The sequence below is a fragment of the Mesoplodon bidens genome, assembly GCF_964165515.1.
Source record: "Mesoplodon bidens genome assembly, contig: HAP1_SCAFFOLD_182, whole genome shotgun sequence".
Taxonomy (NCBI): domain Eukaryota; kingdom Metazoa; phylum Chordata; class Mammalia; order Artiodactyla; family Ziphiidae; genus Mesoplodon; species Mesoplodon bidens.
This window is the reverse complement of record NW_027671175.1, coordinates 215,739-234,804: the sequence shown is the minus strand read 5'-3', so window position 1 is coordinate 234,804 and position 19,066 is coordinate 215,739. Positions and strand designations below refer to the sequence as shown.

Here is a 19,066-nt window from a genome sequence, read left to right as displayed (position 1 = left end):
CCACAGTTTCCGGAGGGACCATCAGTGCTCCCTAAGAATGCCAATGCAGTGTTCCGTCCAGTTAGTGGGGTGCAGAGACCAGTCAGAATGCTGATGCTTTCCACAAAGGAGATGGGGCTAGGGAGGCAAATGCAATCAGGGAGTATTAGCTCTGTCTTGTGCGCCTGCTACAAAACCGTGTCCTCTCAAGACTGCCCTATCCCTTCTTTGCTTTATACGTGTATGTGTAAGTTTGTATATGTAAGCTTTACAAGTCTCTCCTAAGAGAAAACTGAAAATGCCCAGGAAAAAGACAAAACTGCTTCAACAGAGAAAGGTCTCTCTGTTCCAGTTGAAGAGGATATAGAGTTAATAACAGGAAATATCCATCCCCTGAAACTGTATGAAACATGGATGCTTCCACAATTTACTCAAGGTCTCACTGACCAGGCTATAAGTAATTTTAATTATTATTTCTTATGATTATGGTTGATAAAAAGTCTCAGTGGTATGCTAAAAATCTTTAACACTTGTTGACCTTTTTTCTTGATAGCTTTCCTCCTCCCAGGCTCCAGCCAACAGGAGCAGTAACAGATATCCAGATCTTAAGAGGATAGAAGTATAATGGTGCACTGAATATGGAAAGGAAGAACCAGTAATGGTTCCTATACATTCATAACGCGAATCAGCATCAAACTAAGCTTCCCCAAGAAGAAGCTGACAGCAAATAGTTTCTCCTCTTAATGAATTGAGGAAACAACTTTGAAGTTATCCGTAGCCACCGCTTCTGAAGCAACCAGTAGCTTTGCAACTATTAGTTTACTTGTATTAGATTAATTTATATTAGAGTTTATTTAATGCAATTGCTCACAAATTTTAAACCATTTTGTAGAGTAGTGTTCTCTATCTGTTTAAATGAAATGCTTTCCTAAGCTCAAAATCAGTGTTTTTATGTTGTGTAAATTATGAAATTACTGTGAAATATCTGGTAAACTTGATAGGAAACCCCAGATGTCAGCACTTTGCTGGGCAAGATTTAAAGTGGCCCACACCATTAGCCCTCATCAGGAGCAGTAGCAGTGGGCTAAGTCATAAGGGCACGCCCGTCCATTACACTCACCCAGGATACTGTGAGTGAGAAACAAAGGGCAGTCAGACAGGGACCTCTATGCTCAGATTCCACTGCCAAGAAATGGCCTAAGTCAGCTCTTGTTGTTGAAGAAAATAACCCTTTAGCAATCAGACTGAATCCTATTTTAAGTTTTAGAGGAAGAAGGATACTATTTAAACATTGATGAAATGTGCCTCTCTTTTTTTATCAGCATAGAAATCTATTTGAATTCAAAAGAATATGGTTATATTTAGCATAGTGTAATAATTATCTAAAGCACATATCATCGTTGGCTCTGAAACAGTTCTAAAGATGTCATTCTTTTGAAGTCAAAAAATATGCAGTAAAAATGGACAAGGAAGCAAAAATATGAAAAAAACAAGTTTGCTGAGTATGGGAAGTTGTTACAAGAGGGGCACAACAAGATAATGTAACAGAGTCCAAATTACATAACATGCAGCAAGGAGTTCTCTTGCTTTAACAACTCCTAGAAAATAAACCAGTAATCTCAATGCAAGAATATCACCACTGGGTTATTTAACAGGACAAATTTTCTGAGGGACACAGGTAGTAACTCACTATACTTCCCCTTTCTCTAATATCTTTTCTCACACCAATTTCTTTTCTTTCCTCGAGGATAGATTTTATCCTGTTGAAAACAATTTTAGTTTTATTTGTAAAGTGGAGTAAATAATATCCTGAGTGAAGTAGGCAGCGTTTTAGCTGAAGATGCTTAGGAATCAAACTTTTGAAAAAGGCCAATCAGCTAGCTAGCTAGCAGTTACCATCAGTGGCTTGCAGAGAAAAAAATTACAGATGATATGTTTGCTAAATAGATAAAAAGAATAAGCAGTTTAGAATGGGTGAAAAATCCCAGGATCTACTGTGACCTAGACCAGAGGTGCCTAAACTTTTTGGAACCAGGGACCGGTTTCCTGGAAGCAAATTTTTCCAGGGAGGGGGGGCGGGGTGTGTGAGGTTCAGGCGGTAATGTGAGCCATAGGGAGCAGCAGATGAAGCTTAGTTGGCTTGCTTGCGACTCACCTCCTGCTGTGCAGCCCGGTTCCTAAGAGGCTGTGGACTGGTACCCGTCCAAGGCCAAGGGGTTGGGAACCCCTGACCTACACACTCAAAAGCAGACAGCTGACCTTTGATTAAGCCCATTTTCCTGTGGAGTGAGCCATAAGGGGCTCCAAGACACAGTTTGGTTTCAATGTTTCAGTGTTCACAGCCAGAGGGCAAACTCAGAATGTCTCCTCCTCTTGCAAAAACTGGACCACGGATGAGAAGTCTTTTTTTTTTGAGTAGCCCTTCACGCACAACATCCCTGCAGATCTGATGGGCTTGACTGCCCAGAAGGACTGGGCTCTTTGTGCTGGTAGCAGAGTCTCATGCTAATCCCAGATCCTTAGCCATTAGTGTTGCTCCAAATCCGCCCTGATAGTAATTAGCCGAGGGAACTCCATCCATCACCCCAGGTACAGGATTATAAGTGTCACTTGACCAACATTGTCCTGAGCTCGTATTTAGGATTTTAGCCAAGAGTTTTGGGTCAAGCCCTAACCTGAGTCCCAGATTCATAGCTTCAGCAGTTCCAATCCTACTAATAGCCAGCAGCAAGTTTTTGCAGATCTTCGAAGCCTGGCCAGTCCCAACAGCTCCACGATGCACCACATGGGAGCCCATGCACCACAGCAGCTCAACCCCTCCCATCCTAAGTGTGAGGTGGCCAGATCGAGCCATTCCCACACTACCAGAAACAGGGGCATCCGTGAAAACCGCTCCCATTTTCTCAACTTCTTTGGCCAATTCTCCGAAAACCATAGGATCAACAGTACTGGAATCTATTAATAGTGAGTCTTTCTTCACTTTTTTTTGAATTCCATTTGCTCCACAATAAGCTTCTAGTGCATTGATGCATTGTAATAATTCTGTCACCTTTTTCGGCTACATCCCCTGCAGAAGACACTACAGGGTTCATCTGCATCTAGAAGCTCTTTGCATGAATCAGGGAACACATCAACAACGGTGAGTGGCTAGCCATGTTTCATGAGCTCTTTTGCCACTGGACTCCCCATGTTGCCTACTCCAATGAATCCAACTGGAGTCTTGGAAGCTACTGACCTAGAACACAGCGCTGCAAGGCTGGCCACCACTGGCTGCTGCAGACGACTCCCTGTACCGGAGGCCGGAGGTGGCTCCACGGAGACGGAAGGAGGCTGCCACGCTGCCCGCGCCCCTCCTTCCCACGGTGACCTCCTCGACTCCCGGCTCACCCACTGGCTGCTATAGGGTGCGTGATGCGGAGGGCCGGCTCGGCTGTGGCGATTCTTAATACCTCTTTGGTACTAGGTTACACATACAGTTTCACCTAGTGAGCGATTTAACAGAAGGAATTTTTTTCTACGGCATTTTTGTGGCACAGCAGATAGAAGCGAGGTCACCATTTCTTTGAAAAACTGAATTAAAAATTTATAGAAAGTCATGATTCATTCTACAAATATGCTGAGTCAAAGAAACGTGAAAATTGATGCGATGGAGGAAGAGCGCTAGACTTCCCTGATGCTCAACTGGCACCTTTCTTCTGGTGTCAGAACATGGTTGTGTAACTCCTTTAATCCCAGTGGATTTTCCAAAAATTCCAGAATCTTCAGATTTTGGTAGCCTCTGTTTACTGCCTTTGCCCCCCTATGCCAAACCCCACCCCACCCCGCACACATTCATTTTTTACCAGTTGTCCTCCGGGGTGTTTTTCTTTATAGAGTTATTGCAGCAGTTTGTTAGACTACTGACCCCCAGTGCAAATGCCCCTCCCCCCGTTTTCTCACCCTGTGTAGTTTTGTTCCACCTTGACCTGGGCTTGGTCACGTGACTTGCTTTGGCCCAATGGCATATCAAGAGCTGAAGCTTGGAGAGTACTCGTGCTTTAGGGCTTGTCCTCATGGAAACCTGACATGTTAGGAAGCCTGGCTAACCTAGTGGAGACTAGGCACAGGCCACAGCCAGCACCAATGGCCAGACATGTGAAAGCAACCAGCCCCAGTCCAGCAACCAGATGATGGCAGCCTCAGTAGTCACCTCAGGTGAAAGCAAGATAGATCCACCCAGGAGATCCCAGCCCATTCTGCTGATTCACAAATTGTGAGGAGATAAAGTGCCTGCTGTTTTAAACCACCAAGCTTAGGAGTAGTTCATCACACAGGAAGAGATATAACTATCTTTACTGTTAGATTATCTTCCCATTTTATACCATGTTTCCCCTCAAACGACTGTTCCTTAATCCAAGATTCTAGAAAAGAAATAACAACTGATGAGGCTGATAGAGCCTTAACATTTTTTATAAGTTTTGTAAACTTTTAAAATAACTGTTAATAAAATCAATATTTATTTGATCACAAAATTATTTTCTTCAGTTGCCTTAAGAAGTAATGCAGAATTGTACTAAGTTTATACATTTGGAGGCTCTAAAAATGTGTTATTCCTTGGATTCAAGTCCTAGTGTACTTTATGTGGGCATTCACGTTTGCAAAATGATTCCAGGAAAGTTGCGATTTCATTTTACAACTTTGGCCTAAGGAGTCTTATGATATTTTACCTGAGAAAAAGAACACATTAATTCCACTTTCAGCTATTAAACCCATGGCTTCCTGTATTTTCTAAATTCCCTATCAGTGAAGAAGACTATGTATAGCGTACAAGACTGTCATGATTAGGAGGAAGGTAGTACAGAAAGAGCCCATCAAATTAGGCATTGCCCAGTCACGTCAGTATACTAACGTGGCGAGCCACAGGCAGCTTGAAGCCTGGAAAAAAGACAGATACAGTGTAATGATTATCCTAAGGATCCGGATAATGATTCCCATGATTTTGTTTTAAATATTAATGGCAGAGGATTCTGGGGAAATGGTGGTGGCTACAGAGAAGATTTTTATCCCTGAATATGCCACCCCTCCCCTAAATACACAACCCCCCACCCCCACAAAGAAGAAAGAAAAGCATCTAGGATAGCAAGATCAAAAACCCACAGACAACATCTACAACAAGGTGTCCACATTAACTGCAACATACAGCCAGGTAGGAACAAACCAACAACAGGAAAAAGACCTACATATGTGTATCCCAAGGTGTGTGGGAGGAAGACGAGGGAAGGACTCTCTCTCTCTTTAAGGAGAGCCAAAGGTTACTATGGTTCACGAACTCACTGAGATTGAAAAACTCACTGAGAACAGCGGCAGAAACCGGGAGTGAATGTTGCAGGCTCCACTTTGCAGCTGAGTGCAAGAACTTTGAAATGTTCTGAGGATGCCAAGTGTTCTGGGGTCTGTGAAACCTTGACACCTATCAAACCAAAGCACCATTCCAGAACAAATCCCCATACTCAACAAGGACAGGAAAGAGGAGGCCTGGGTAAATGGGCATAGGAGGGCCGAGGAGGAAGATTTTAGAAATTTTAAGGTCATTTTTTAAAATTATGTTGTGGGGCCTCCCTGGTGGCGCAGTGGTTGAGAGTCCGCCTGCCGGGACACAGGTTCATGCCCCGGTCTGGGAAGATCCCACATGCCGCGGAGCGGCTGGGTCCGTGCACCATGGCCGCTGAGCCTGCGCATCCGGAGCCTGTGCTCCACAACGGGAGAGGCCACAGCAGTGAGAAGCCTGCGTACCGCAAAAAATAAATAAATAAAAAAAATTATGTTGTGAAAATAATAGAAGATAGTGAGCCCTGGAGTTCTGAAGCTAGAAATTATATTCTGATCTATGTTTCCCTCCTAAAGTGGAAACTTATTTCATTTAAAAATGAGCGACAGAAGAGTATTCCATTCACATCCTGTAGAAAATCAGTGAGAAAAAAAAAGAAAAAAGAGGGGTGAAAAGAAAGTTCCAGCAAATCCTGAAAACGTCACAGAAAGACACGTCCACAGAACAAATGAAATTTATTGCCTGATATTGCGGAAAAAGTAAAAGAAATTTTCAAAGGAATAGAAACTGGTTTTAAGAAAAACATAAAAGAAATTAGAAAAATTCAGAAATGAAGTGATTGGAGAATAGCAAGATTTGAAAAGGTGAAAAATTCAGTAAGTAATTTGTTTAAAAAAAATCATGTCTCGAGAGAAGGTTAAACTAGAAGGAACACAAGTTTGAATAAACACAGTGGATAATGTCTCCTTGGAGAAACAGCTGATTTCAAATCCAGCATAAGAAACGAACAAGATGTTCCTGGTACCTCTTGTCATATAAGAGAGCTGGGAAGACTTCAAAGACTACTGTGGTTGTGTGGAAAGGACTCAGGAGCCAACTTGAACAGGATCCGTGAACCTAAGAGGGGACAATCTCTGCATCGATATTTATAACAACCTCACTGAAAACAACAACAAAGCAAGAAAATACCTCATTAGTCATCTTTGGAAGAGTCAACCTTTCTCTCTCTTGTTTTTTCTTTTTTTGTAAAACTGGTAAATAAAATAAAAGAAACATTTATTCTTCCTTTCCTAATTAAACTGTAACTCAGGGCAACCAAGTAGTTGATGAAATAATGTTCTAGCTAGTAAATGAATAATCATCTAGTTAGTAGAATATCACCATTTGGTACCCTTAATAAATTAATGGATCTAGACATTGATCATTAATGGCTGCAACGTCACAGTAAGACAGACACTTTATAGTTCCTTTTGGAATTCATCAGTATTATCTATGAAGTAAACTTGACAAAAAAAATCACACCTGAATTATGTCAGTGCTCTAGATCTATCTACCAACTGACAGTAAATACATGGACCAAAGGAGCATGATAAACATATAAGCAGAAAGGGGATGCAATCAGCATAATCCAGACAGTTGGGAACCCTACTGGATGAATGCTTTGAATTCAAGGACAAATACTTGCAAGAAAAATGAGCAAACTGAGTTCTTTTAAACCTATACTTTAAAAGAAATTGTGTTTGGATCAGCAATCAAATAAATAATGGTTATTAAAATAAAAATACATTTAGAGGACAATCAAGGAAACATGAACTGACTGGCTATTTGTTGATATTAAGGAATCATTATTATTTGCGGATGTGTGATAATGACATAGTTGAGCTTAAAAAGGGCAGTTCTTGCATTTTAGAAATATGGATACTGACGTTTTCACTGAGAAAAAGAAATCTGGGATTTGCTTTAAAATTGCTGGGGATGATGGTGGTAGTAGTAAGAGAGGGTGCAGAGACAATCTATTGGCCTGAAATGGACATTTGACGAGAACAATGGATGAAAGTTTCTACTTCTTTCTCTTTATTTCTGTACATGTTTGAAATTTTCCATACTAAAACAGGTTTTATAAATGTAGATGGCTTGCAATGTGCTCTTCTGAGCTCTCAGAAAGCAAAAAGCCATTCTTAAATTAGGAGCTTTCTTCTCTAGCCAAGAATTCTAATGATAATTTTGTCCCAACTGGCCAGTGCACTCAGATTGCTCTGAGATCTGTTGGTGGGAAAAAAATCAGCACAAACAATAAAGAGGCTCTTCAGTCTTAGAAGAAAACAACAAAGAGTAAAGGCTGCTGCTAGGTCTGGGGCAATAGTGTAGTTACCAGTATAAGACAAAATATTAGTTTCTTCCAAAATCCACCTGTTACTACTGTGTATACTTTTGCAGCAAAGTATCTTTTCTACGTTGTCAGCATTAAAGTAAATTTACTATTTAGGTAGCATTTAAATTATCATATACTCAAAGCCTAGAAAGAATCCCCTAGGCTGAAATGACGTTAAATCTTAGTTGGGCCATTGCAGTGTATTCTCCAGTCTTACTTGCTTTGTCTATAACTGTCGTAAAAAGGTGTGAGGAGATCTGCCAATATTAATGCCAGGATTCAAAATGAGTTCTTTGTAGCTTGCTTCCTTCAGGATCTTCTGCCCTCAGACCCATGTATTTACTTAATGCCTCAGATTATTGTATATGTCACATCTTTCCAACTAGAAGACAAGCTCCTTTAAGGGCAGTGACTAGTCTCATCAACATCGAATTTACTCCAACACCAGTGCTTTCAAAATGTGTGTTGTTTAGTATATGTCTGATCGTAAGAAGTTATAGAAACAATTCTACTCTAACTAAATAATAATGATACTACTACTACTATTTCTACTACTACCGCTAATAAAATGTATGAAATAGAGTATAAATGGGAAAATAAAGATCACACTGGAAATCCCAGACTATAAAATGAATGATCCCAAAGCCACTGGCCAATCCATCGACTGTAAACAGTTACTTGTGAATTGGTCAACATTTAAATGCATAATTGAGAGAAGGGTTAAAACAAATTTTATTACCAAAAAACACAATTTTTATACCTACAATTTTTGAGCTCAACTAACCTGTAGTTTTAACAGAAATAGATGAGATTCAAAGTATTCATTCAGTTTCCTAAGTGATCCATTCCCTATCTTTCCTTATGAAACAATCAGTTACAACTCTAATAATTTGTCAAGGATTCACCAATCTCTACTTCCTTTATTTTCCAAGGTTTGGTATCATTACAGAATCAAGTCCTTTGGCGGAATTTAATAGTTTCAAAATCCCTCAGCAATATTATTCACTGGGATAAAATAATATGAAAATTTAACAAACACTGACTATGTGCTGAGAAATGATCCTTCAGTGATTCACTCAAGGTGGAGACTAGCATTCAGGCTACACCTGAGGTAGAATTTGAATTCCAAAGTGGACCTTTAAACCACAGCTCATCTTCTCTTTTTAAAACCATCAGAAAGAAGCCTGTTGCCTGACCTTTGAGATTCTGCAAAGAGACCATATTTAGATCTTTTGTCTCTTTTAACTTCCCTAGTCCCCTTCTCTACTTTCAGAATAGTGATTCCCAGATAAGTACAATGAGTTCAAACAGTGTGGTTAAAGGGGTAATTAGTCTGCTCTGCAGCCAAGTTACTCACAGAATAAATAAGTTGGCTTTCACAGTTGTTAGCTTCTTCCTGGGCTTTGTTTAGAGGGGTCTCAGCTCAAGCAAGCAACCTGTCAGCAGCCTGAAATAACTCTGTGGAAATCTAATGGCATATATGTAAAATATGTCTATGAAACCTTTTATTCAATCTTAGGTGCATAATTTTACTACTTCTTTAGGCCTGGAAAAGGATATTCAGCTACAGAAGGACAGAAAAGAAAATGTGTAGAATACCGCATGCCCTCCTCACACCCTAGAACCTTATTTTACCCGTTTCATCAGAAAATGATGTATACTGTAAGAAACATTTTTTAAATTAGTTGATCAAATATTTAAGTGCACTAAGTCTCTGTATTTATTAAAGCAAATATAGTTACCTTTCTGTCCCTTTCTAAAAGAAAGCAAAAGATACAGTTCTTTTTTCTTAAGACTCAGGGTTTATGGATATTAATTATTACACTATATTGACACCCAGACATGTTTATAGGAGGCTTTTGAGACATACAGAGCTATTTATTCCCATACCAAACGGCACTTCTTTTTCCTCTGCCTTCTGCTTGTATTTTTTCTGTTGCGATTATATCCTACTGAGGCTGCTACATGTCTTTGTTTGAGTTGAGGTTCTGAAGGTAAGACTGTATAGTCTCCTTTTTACAGAATAATAATGGGTTTTATGACTGTTTGCCTTCAGAAGCCTCTTTTTCCACTCATTCTCATTTCATATCTATGGTGAGGTGTCGAAAACAGATGAGTTAGTTCTGAACTGGTGATATATAAATCAATTATTATTTGATTCATATTCAAGGCAGCTCCTCCTAAAATAGCGGCCTTCCTGCCTGTGGGATGTAGTCTAACCTACTGCCTGGATCTACACCCACCAACATCCATATTTTGTCTATTGTTACCTTGGACACTTGTAGGAACTGAGTGAGTTTCTGTTTCTATAGTGTCCATTGACAGACAAATGAATAAAGAAAATATGGCACATATGTAGAATGGAATGTTATTCAGCCTTAAAAAATAAGGGAATCTTGCCATTTGCAACAACTTGGATGAACCTTGAGGGCATTATGCTAAGTGAAATACGTCAGAGAGAGAAAGACAAACACTGCATAATCTCACTTTTACGTGTAATCTAAGCTGCTCTCACAGAAACCGAGTAGAATGGTGGCCATCAAGGGCTGGGGAGTAGAGGAAATGGGGAGTTGTTGGTCAAAGGGTATAACCTTCCAGTTATAAGATGAATAAATCCTGGGAGTCTGATGTACAGCATGGTGACTATAGTTAACAACACTCTATTGCATACTCAAAAGTTTCCGAGATAGTAGATCTTACATGTTCTCATCACACACACACACACACACACACACACACACAAAAGGTAATTGATTGTGTAAGGTCATGGATGTGTTAACTAACCTTATTGTGGTAATCACTTTGCAATATATACATGTATCAAATTATGATGCTGTACACCTTAAACTTATACAGTGTTACATGTCAATTACATCTCAATAAAACTGGAAAGAAGAAAAAGATTCACATGGAGAAGGGTGAGGCTGGTAGAAAAAAGCCACTGCCTTGAGCAGTGGGCGGAGGTGGGCGGAAAGCCATGGGCCTCTATTAGCACTGCTGGGTAGGTTCTGTTCCCACGTGTGGGGAGGGGGTAGGACAGCACAGCTGTGATCCTTATTGCAGACCCTAGGCAGCCTCAGGCAACTTTTCAAAGTTAGATGCTGAAAACCAATAAATGAAACTATAAGGAAGAATTACATAAATGCCTTTATTCTACTTCTGGTCCTCTTGGCAACTTTTTCCATCTAAAAGCTGCACCCTGCAGTTCTCAAAGCAGGAACATTAACATGGATCAGAAGTTTCCAAACTTTTCATCATCAACCCCTACACCAAAAGAAAAGTTGAAATTTTATGACCCCTAGTAGATGAAGTACCTTGTGTGTTTTTCACATTTATCAAGAGAACATTTAACAGTTACCTACTATGTGCCAAGAGAAAATAAAAATAAGACACAGACTTTCAATGCAGACTTTGTTCCGGTATTATTCTTCGTTTTGACTTCAGTATAAGAACTATTGAGCTATTTGCTGTCCCAATAAGGGGATAAGCAGACGATTACAGAATCCTGTGATCTCTTCCCAAGTTTGCAACTACAGGGTTGGTCCTACAATTGCTCAGTAACTTTGTATTTTGATTTAAGGGGAAACTAAACGAACTTCCTGTCCCAAAGTAACTCTGCTTTGTGGAGACTGGAGGTGCCCTGCAATTGACTCAAGATACTGTTTATTTGTTTAAACAGTTCAATGAGTAGTTTCTATTTAACAAGTGAGCACAAATTTTCACAACAGTACCTACCCCATGACATAGCTCAGACGAAAACTCTGAGGGAAAGGAAAACTATATGGGCAAAAAGTCCAGGTTCCATCCACTGTACATGGGATATTGATAGGCTTGTAAAACTTACAGAGGTACCTGGAGGTACCCAGGAGCCCTGGGTATTTAGTATACAGATCAGCAAAGGATGGTGGAAAATAAGACGACACCAGGTCAGGGGACAAATTAAGCAGGTGAAGCTGGTCCTTTATACTCTTTTCCCTTCTGATACACCACTGCTCTGTCATGTCCAGAATATGTTCTGTATCCTCAGTAGACCTACACACACACACACACACGTGTAGCACACAAACATGCACGCATGCATGCATGTACACATACATGGACTTCCCAGTCTTCTCAGTTAAAATTCAGCTTGTAGTAACTAAAGAAAATTTATAATGCTCTATATTTTATAGAGTTTAAAAATACTTGCACTTTAAGAGAAAACTTTTCATGTCTGAAAATCCCTTCTCACGAAGGAAGTTATTTCTGATATTGGAGGTTGACAGTTTCACAGAGAAAACTTCAGGAGCACAGAGATATGCCTGACCCTCTCCACACGCACCATCTGGGGAGAATTCACCAACACAGAGGCTCAACCCCTCTGCTAAGTCAAAATCAAGTATCCCAACATCATTATTTCACAGAGAATACCCTACCTCATGTTAGGCATTCATATGTATTTTATTTGTTGAAGAGAGGAAGAAGATATAAAGGAGGGAATCATCCGAAATTACAGAGGACAGCATTTAAGTCAATATAGATATTTAAATTTAGGGTAAAATTAAATGATAATTTGAAATTATATGTGGAGTTTTATTTACTAAAGAATATTTTGGAAAGTTCAACTCCTATTTTCACTTATATTTTCAGAGAAGGTATTTGGTCCAAATGAAGAATACCCTCAATTATTGTTCTTTTATTGCAAGCAAAAAAGGATTTATACTTCTTTTCATGAAATATGGTTGTTTGACAACAGAAGGATAAATATTTTATATTTTTAGAAACAACAGTCAGGCTACTGATATTCGTAATTAGTTTTAATAAATCTGAATGCTTCTTATCATCTACTCTTTAGCTTGTACCTGAGGAGTTGAATACCTCCGGGAAGATACGTGCCCCAGACCCGTAAATATGCAGTTCACAGAGCCCACCACCAGAGGGCAATAAAGAAGTCAAATCTTGAAACCATGGAGTGAAAATAGTGGGAGTTTAAATAAAAGCAACATTTCACAGTATGCTTTTCTGACCAACGTTATATCTAATAACTTAATGGATTGTATGTACATGGATTCTGAAAAGTCAGCAGCACACTTCACTGGTCAATTTCTATGATAAGGGGAACGTAATTGGAGTGTAGAAAAACAGTATACTTACATCTTAAAATTCCACCCCTACAGAATCTACTACTCACTATTGAAAAATGGTAAGAAGAATAGCTTTCTGTGTCTCAGTCACCAGTTAACATTTTCAAGAGTAGAATTTATCTTCCTATGATGCTCAAATACACAGGAAAAATGCATATCTAGGACAATGGATAAACTCTATACGACATGTGAAAATAATTATTCAAACGGAAAAAGTAAAAGATCTACAAGGAACAGTTTTATATGCATTAGTGTGGATATATACATAAAGAGGCTCTAAGAAACATAAAAATCACTTCCAGGAAGTAATTTTAGGTAGAAGAGAATTAACATGGATGAGGAAGAAAAGAGAGTTGGTTTTAAGATAGTTTCATTTACTTGTTTTTTTGTGTTTATTTATTTGTTTTATTTATTTGGTCTTTGGAATATAAGGAAACAGTGGCTTTCACATCCGTATCCCAGTGGAACAAAGGGACCGAGGTCTATACTGGAGCCCAGCCATTGTTTGACTATCTTGTAATAATACTGGTGAAATACAGCCAAATCATTTGAACTACAAGCATCCTCTCTGACAATAATCTTAAGACATCAACATTATAAATTAAAGAAAGGAAAGAGAGAATACTGTTTTCTTTAGAGAGAAAATACAGATTCTGGATCAAATCAATAATGTCAGCAAACCTCACGGGTATAAAATATTCTGCTGCCTATCATTCAGGTCATGCCTCTAGAAGAGGGAAACTGGGTGATAATTTCCCCAGATTTTATATTTAATTCAAATATTTTAGGTAAGAGGCATCTCTAGTAAAGCACTGTATCATTGATTTTTTCCAATAGGATAGCTCACAGGAGTTCCTCTTTCCTTCTCAAATACATATGGGGAAATGGAACTGGGTGTGGGTTAGAGGAACTATCTAAATAGAGCATAGTAATCAACAGTTTGTTTTTTAAAAATAGAAATTTCTATTTAAATTGTTTCCAGAGACAGAAACACACAGAGACAATTCCATGTGACAACAGTGGAAGAGACCAGAGTGATGCAGCTGCAAATCAAAAAATGCCAACACCAGTGATTGATGGCCACCACCAGAATCTGGTTAAGACAAAGAAGGATCCTCCCCTCGAGGCGTCAGAAAGAACATGGCCCTCTCAACACTCTTGAGTTTGATCTTCTGGCCTCTAGAGCTGTGATAAAATAAATTTCTGTTCTTTTAAGCTAACAAGTTTGTGGTATCTTGTTATGGTAGCCCTAGAGATAACAGTATTTGATTCCTGAGATGGCAACTGTATTCTGGCTATGTAATGACTATTCCAAGATGATCAACAGACACAAAGATAAAGAAAGGCAAAACTGAGACTAAGCCCAGTTCTTTTTATTCCCAGAATAATAAATGATTTTTTAATTAATTTAGATCTCTTTGTCTAACCCCTCTGCTTTTCAAAAGACTATGTGCGACCAATCGAATATTAACATGTTATACTTTCCTTTTACTTCATCTCAAATTATTTCTAATTCCCCTTATGAGTTCTTACTTGACCCATGAATTATTTAGGAATATATTGTTGAATTTCCATTTGTGATTTTCAACAAATTTCTTTCTGTTAACGATTTCTTATTGCATTCTGTTGTCATCTGAGAGCACTCTTTGTATTGTTTATATCCTTTAAAAGTACTGAAATTTGTTTTATGGCCTAGCATATAGTATATCCATGTGCATTGGAAAAGAATGTATATTCTGACGCTGTTGGGTGGAAGGTTTTATAGATGGCTGTTAGGTCTAGTTGATTGATAATGTTGTGCAAGTTTTTTTTTTTCTTGTTGATTTTCTGTCTGTTCTGCTATTGAAAGAAAGGTATTAAAGTATCCAACTATTATCGTAGAACTGTCTGTTTCTCTTTTCCGTTGTGTTGATTTTGCTTCAATGTATTTTGAAGTTCAGTTGTTAGGTGCATAAAAGTTTATAATTATTATACATTCTAGATGGTATAATCATTCTATCAGTTTAAAATATCTTTGTCTCTAGTAAAAATGTTCATCTTAAAATATATTTTTTTCTGATATTTTCTTAGCCACTCCAGTTTTGCTGTTGTTGTCTTGTTTTGTTGTGTTGTTACTGTTATGGTATATCTATTCCAACACTTTTACACTTCACCTATATATTTTCTTGACTCTAAAGTGGGTCACTTTCTTGTTGATGTTATATACATATATAACTGTATATTACATTCAAAAATTACATATATAATAACAAATTATGGCAGACTTTGAACTGGACCTTTTATTTTTTTCCGTATGCAGGCCTCTCAGTGTTGTGGGCTCTCCCGTTGCAGAGCACAGGCTCCGGACATGCAGGCTCAGCGGCCATGGCTCACGGGCCTAGCCGCTCCGCGGCATGTGGGATCTTCCCAAACCGGGGCACGAACCCGTGTCCTCTGCATCGGCAGGCGGACTCTCAACCACTGTGCCACCAGGGAAGCCCTGAACTTCACCTTTAAATGAGTATGATTTAGACAGTAGAGCTTCCCTACCAAATGCAAATAACTCACTTGAACTCTCTTTTTTGTAAAGGACAGACCGATTCTTCCAAGGGGAATTCTTGAACTCATTAGATATGTGATATTCATTATAATTAGTTGCATTTAACACCACAGAAAGGACTTGATCAAAGGCTATTTTACTCTTTTCTTCCTCACTGGATGATTAGCTAGGTTCATTTTTAAATGGAAGATATACTCTAGATATTTCAACGTAGGGCATCTCTTCCTTTCAAATCTCAGAAAGAAAGGTGTGCTTCAGTTTCCCTGCAGAAAGCTCTAGTATCTTGCCCCCCTTTTGAAAGAGGAACGAATCCTTCTTTCTCTATTCTTCTTTGTCTTCTTCCCTTCATCAGCAATGAGCCTCTTTATCATTTTTGTCAGCCCAAAGAATAATTTTTCTCTTTCCAGGCCATTCAAAAATTGTACACTACAAAGTAAACAGAAAGAGCTTTATTTATAAAAATAAAACAGCTATGGCATTAGTTCTTAAAGAGTATAAAATTTTGATCCCTCATTCCAACAAAAAGTCTTGTTAGCATTTAGGGTTCAATGAGAGGCAATAAACAAAAATGTTTTGGTGACTCATTTGACATCTTTACTAATAGGTTTGAATTCATACTGGTGAATATCAGACATATTTGTGTTAGGCAATTAAAATTAAATTATATCTAGAGGTCTTTTAAGTTACCATATTAACATTAACAAGTAATCTTAGAACTCATCTTGAAAGTAAAAGGTACTTTTATACTTTATAATGAAAAAATCAATAAAATGTGCCTTTATGCAGAGAAAATGTAATTATAATACCAATTAATGTTAACTGGTCACTTTTTTATTGAAGTAGAGTTGACATACAATATTATGTTAGCTTCAAGTGTTCAACATAGTGATCCAACATCTAAATACATTTGAATTGGTCACCATGATAAGTCTAGTAACCATATATCACCATACAAAATTATTACAGTATTATTGACTATATTCCTCATGCGGTAGATTGCATCCCCAAGACATTTATTTTATAACTGGAGATTTCTACCACTTAATCCCCTTCACCTATTTCTCTCAGTCCCCATCCCCCTTCCCCTCTAGTAATCACCAGTTTGTTCTCTGTATCTACAAGTTTGTTTCTGTTTTCTTTTCTTTGCTTTATTTTTTTAGATTTCACATATAAGTGAAATCATACAGTATTTGTTCTTCTCTGTCTGACTTATTTCACTTAGCACACCTAGTACTCTAGGTCAATCCATGTTGTTGCAAGTGAAGATATTTCATTCTTTTTTAGGACTAAGTAATATTTCATTATATATATGTGTATATGTACACCACATCTTCTTTATCCATTCATCTATTTATGGACACTAGTTTCTTCCATATCTTGGCTATTATAAGTAATGCTCCAATGAACAGAGGGGTGCATACATCCTTTCTTATTAGTGTTTTTGTTTTCTTTGGATAGATACTCAGAAGTTGAATTGTTGCATCATATGGTAATTCTATTTTTAACATTTGGGGGAACCTCTGTACTGTTTTCCATAGTGGCTGCACCAATTTACATTCCCACTAACAGTGCACAAGGGTTCCCTTTTTGATGATGGCCATTCGGACAGGTGTAAGGTGATATCCCACTGTGGTTTGGATTTGCATTTCCCAGATGATTAGTGATATTGAGCATCTTTTCATGTGTCTTTTGGTCATTTGTATGTATTCCCAAAGCAATGTAACCCTGATCAAAATACCAATGGTATTTTTCACAGAATTAGAACAAATAATCCTAAAATTTGTATAGAATCATCCAAACAAACAAACAAAAAACCTCCAATAACCAAAGCTATATTGAGAAAGAAAAACAAAGCTGGTGGTATGACATGCACTGATCTCAGACTATACTACAAAGCTATAGTAATCAAAACAGTATGGTATTAGCATAACAACAGACACATAGGTCAGTGGAATAGAATAGAGAGCCCAGAAATGAACCCACAGTTATGTGATCAATTCATCTACAACAAAGGAGGCAAGAACATACAATGAAATAAAGACAATAAATGGTGTTAGGAAAATTGGACAACTACTTGCAAAAGAGTGAAACTGAATTATTTCCTTACACTATACATAAACATAAATTTAAAATGGATTGAAGACTCACATTTAAGACCTGAAACCATAAAACCCCTAGGAAAAATACATTGACATCGATCTTAGCAATATTTTTTGGGGGTCTATCTCCTCAGGCATGGCCAACAGAAGTAAAATTAAACAAGTGTGATTATATCAAACTGAAAACCTTTTGCAGAGAGGAGAAAACCATCACAAAATGAAAAGGTAACTTACTGAATGAAAGATTTTTTCAAATGATATATCTGATAAGGAGTTAATATCCAAATTATCTAAAGAAATCATACAATTTAATATCAAAACCCCCCAGATATTCCAATTTAAAAATCGGCAGAGAACCTGAACTCGTTACTTTTTAAAGTGTTTGATACAGTACTTAGATGCATTCTCTTTTCATTAGCCTTGAATATCAATACTCTTAATGTCTCCGTTTATAAATGAAGAAATTAAGGAATGGAGAGATAAATGACTTGTCTAAGGTACAAAGCTTATTACAAAAAAGATTATACTAAACCAGACCTCTGATTCAGATTCCTATACTTTAATCATTATGGCTTACTGCAGAAGATTAGAGACAGAATTTGACATTGAAAGCTTAGATTCCAGTTTTTAATGTGACTTCTTCACCATGCCTTTATGTCTAAGGGAAAAAATTCTGGTCTGTACTGCCATTAATGATAATACTGCTTTAGAGAAATGTTCTGGAGGGAAAGGATATTATTCAAATTTATTTTTAAAGTTTTTTTTTGGTTTGACTTTGTTTCTTAATTTTCTCATGCTAGGATGGGAGGGCAAACCAAACCTAAACTAACAATACCAACTATATGTGTGTGCGTGTGAGTGTGCCTGTACTTATAAGTATGAAAATACATCTTACAAGAAAAGGCAAGGCCAGAATCTATAAGGCTAAGGATTTCGACTTTATCTTAGATGCAAGAGAAAGCAATTAAATGAAAAGATAGTTGTGTAGACACTAGGCTGTTCAAGTAGAGCAAAGGAGAAATGGTAGTGGCTAAGATGGTGGCAATGAAGATGAAGAGAAACATTATGTATGTGATGAGAGAGAGAGAGAGAGAGAGAGAGAGAGAGAGATGAGATTCCAGAGGACCTAATGATGCAGTCTATGCAGAAAGTGAAGAAAAGGAAGGAATTGAGGACCATTCCCAGGTTTTTGCACTGAGTTAGTTTTTGTGTGAATCATGGCACCATTCACTGAGGAAGAAAAGATTTGCAGGATGGGACAGTTTGGAAGAAGGAATAATTGAAGTTTCATTTTAGACATCTTAGTTGTAGAGACGTCAAGCAGCGTTCCTCATATTTCTCCAATGAAAAGAATCACCTGGGGATCTTATTGCACATATGGATTATCACCTTTTCTGCTAGAACTTCTGGTTTGGTAGTCTGAGTTGAACACAAAGTACTGGATTTTCTCACACTGCAGAAGAAAAAAAACACACTGAAGGAGGTGGGAAAGAGCTAACCTAAGTAACTTTGGAAAACAGTATTTTAATATACTGTAATTAAGCATGCAGAATATATACTGAAAAGCTAAAGACAAAAAGAAATGTACACAAATATTGAACTTGTTAGTAAATTTATTTTTCACACGTGTACAGGTTAATGATTTTT

At 37.9% G+C, this 19,066-nt stretch overlaps 1 pseudogene across 1 annotated transcript; it reads right to left on the bottom strand.

Moving 5' to 3' along the window:
* Positions 1-640: 640 nt before the first annotated feature.
* On the bottom strand, positions 641-6,487 carry LOC308611722 (3-hydroxyisobutyrate dehydrogenase, mitochondrial-like; annotated as a pseudogene). The gene is made up of 2 exons: positions 6,476-6,487; positions 641-3,438 (listed from the first exon to the last, which is right to left on the bottom strand). The product of its transcript is annotated as a 3-hydroxyisobutyrate dehydrogenase, mitochondrial-like (transcript).
* Between the last annotated feature and the right edge of the window lie 12,579 nt (positions 6,488-19,066).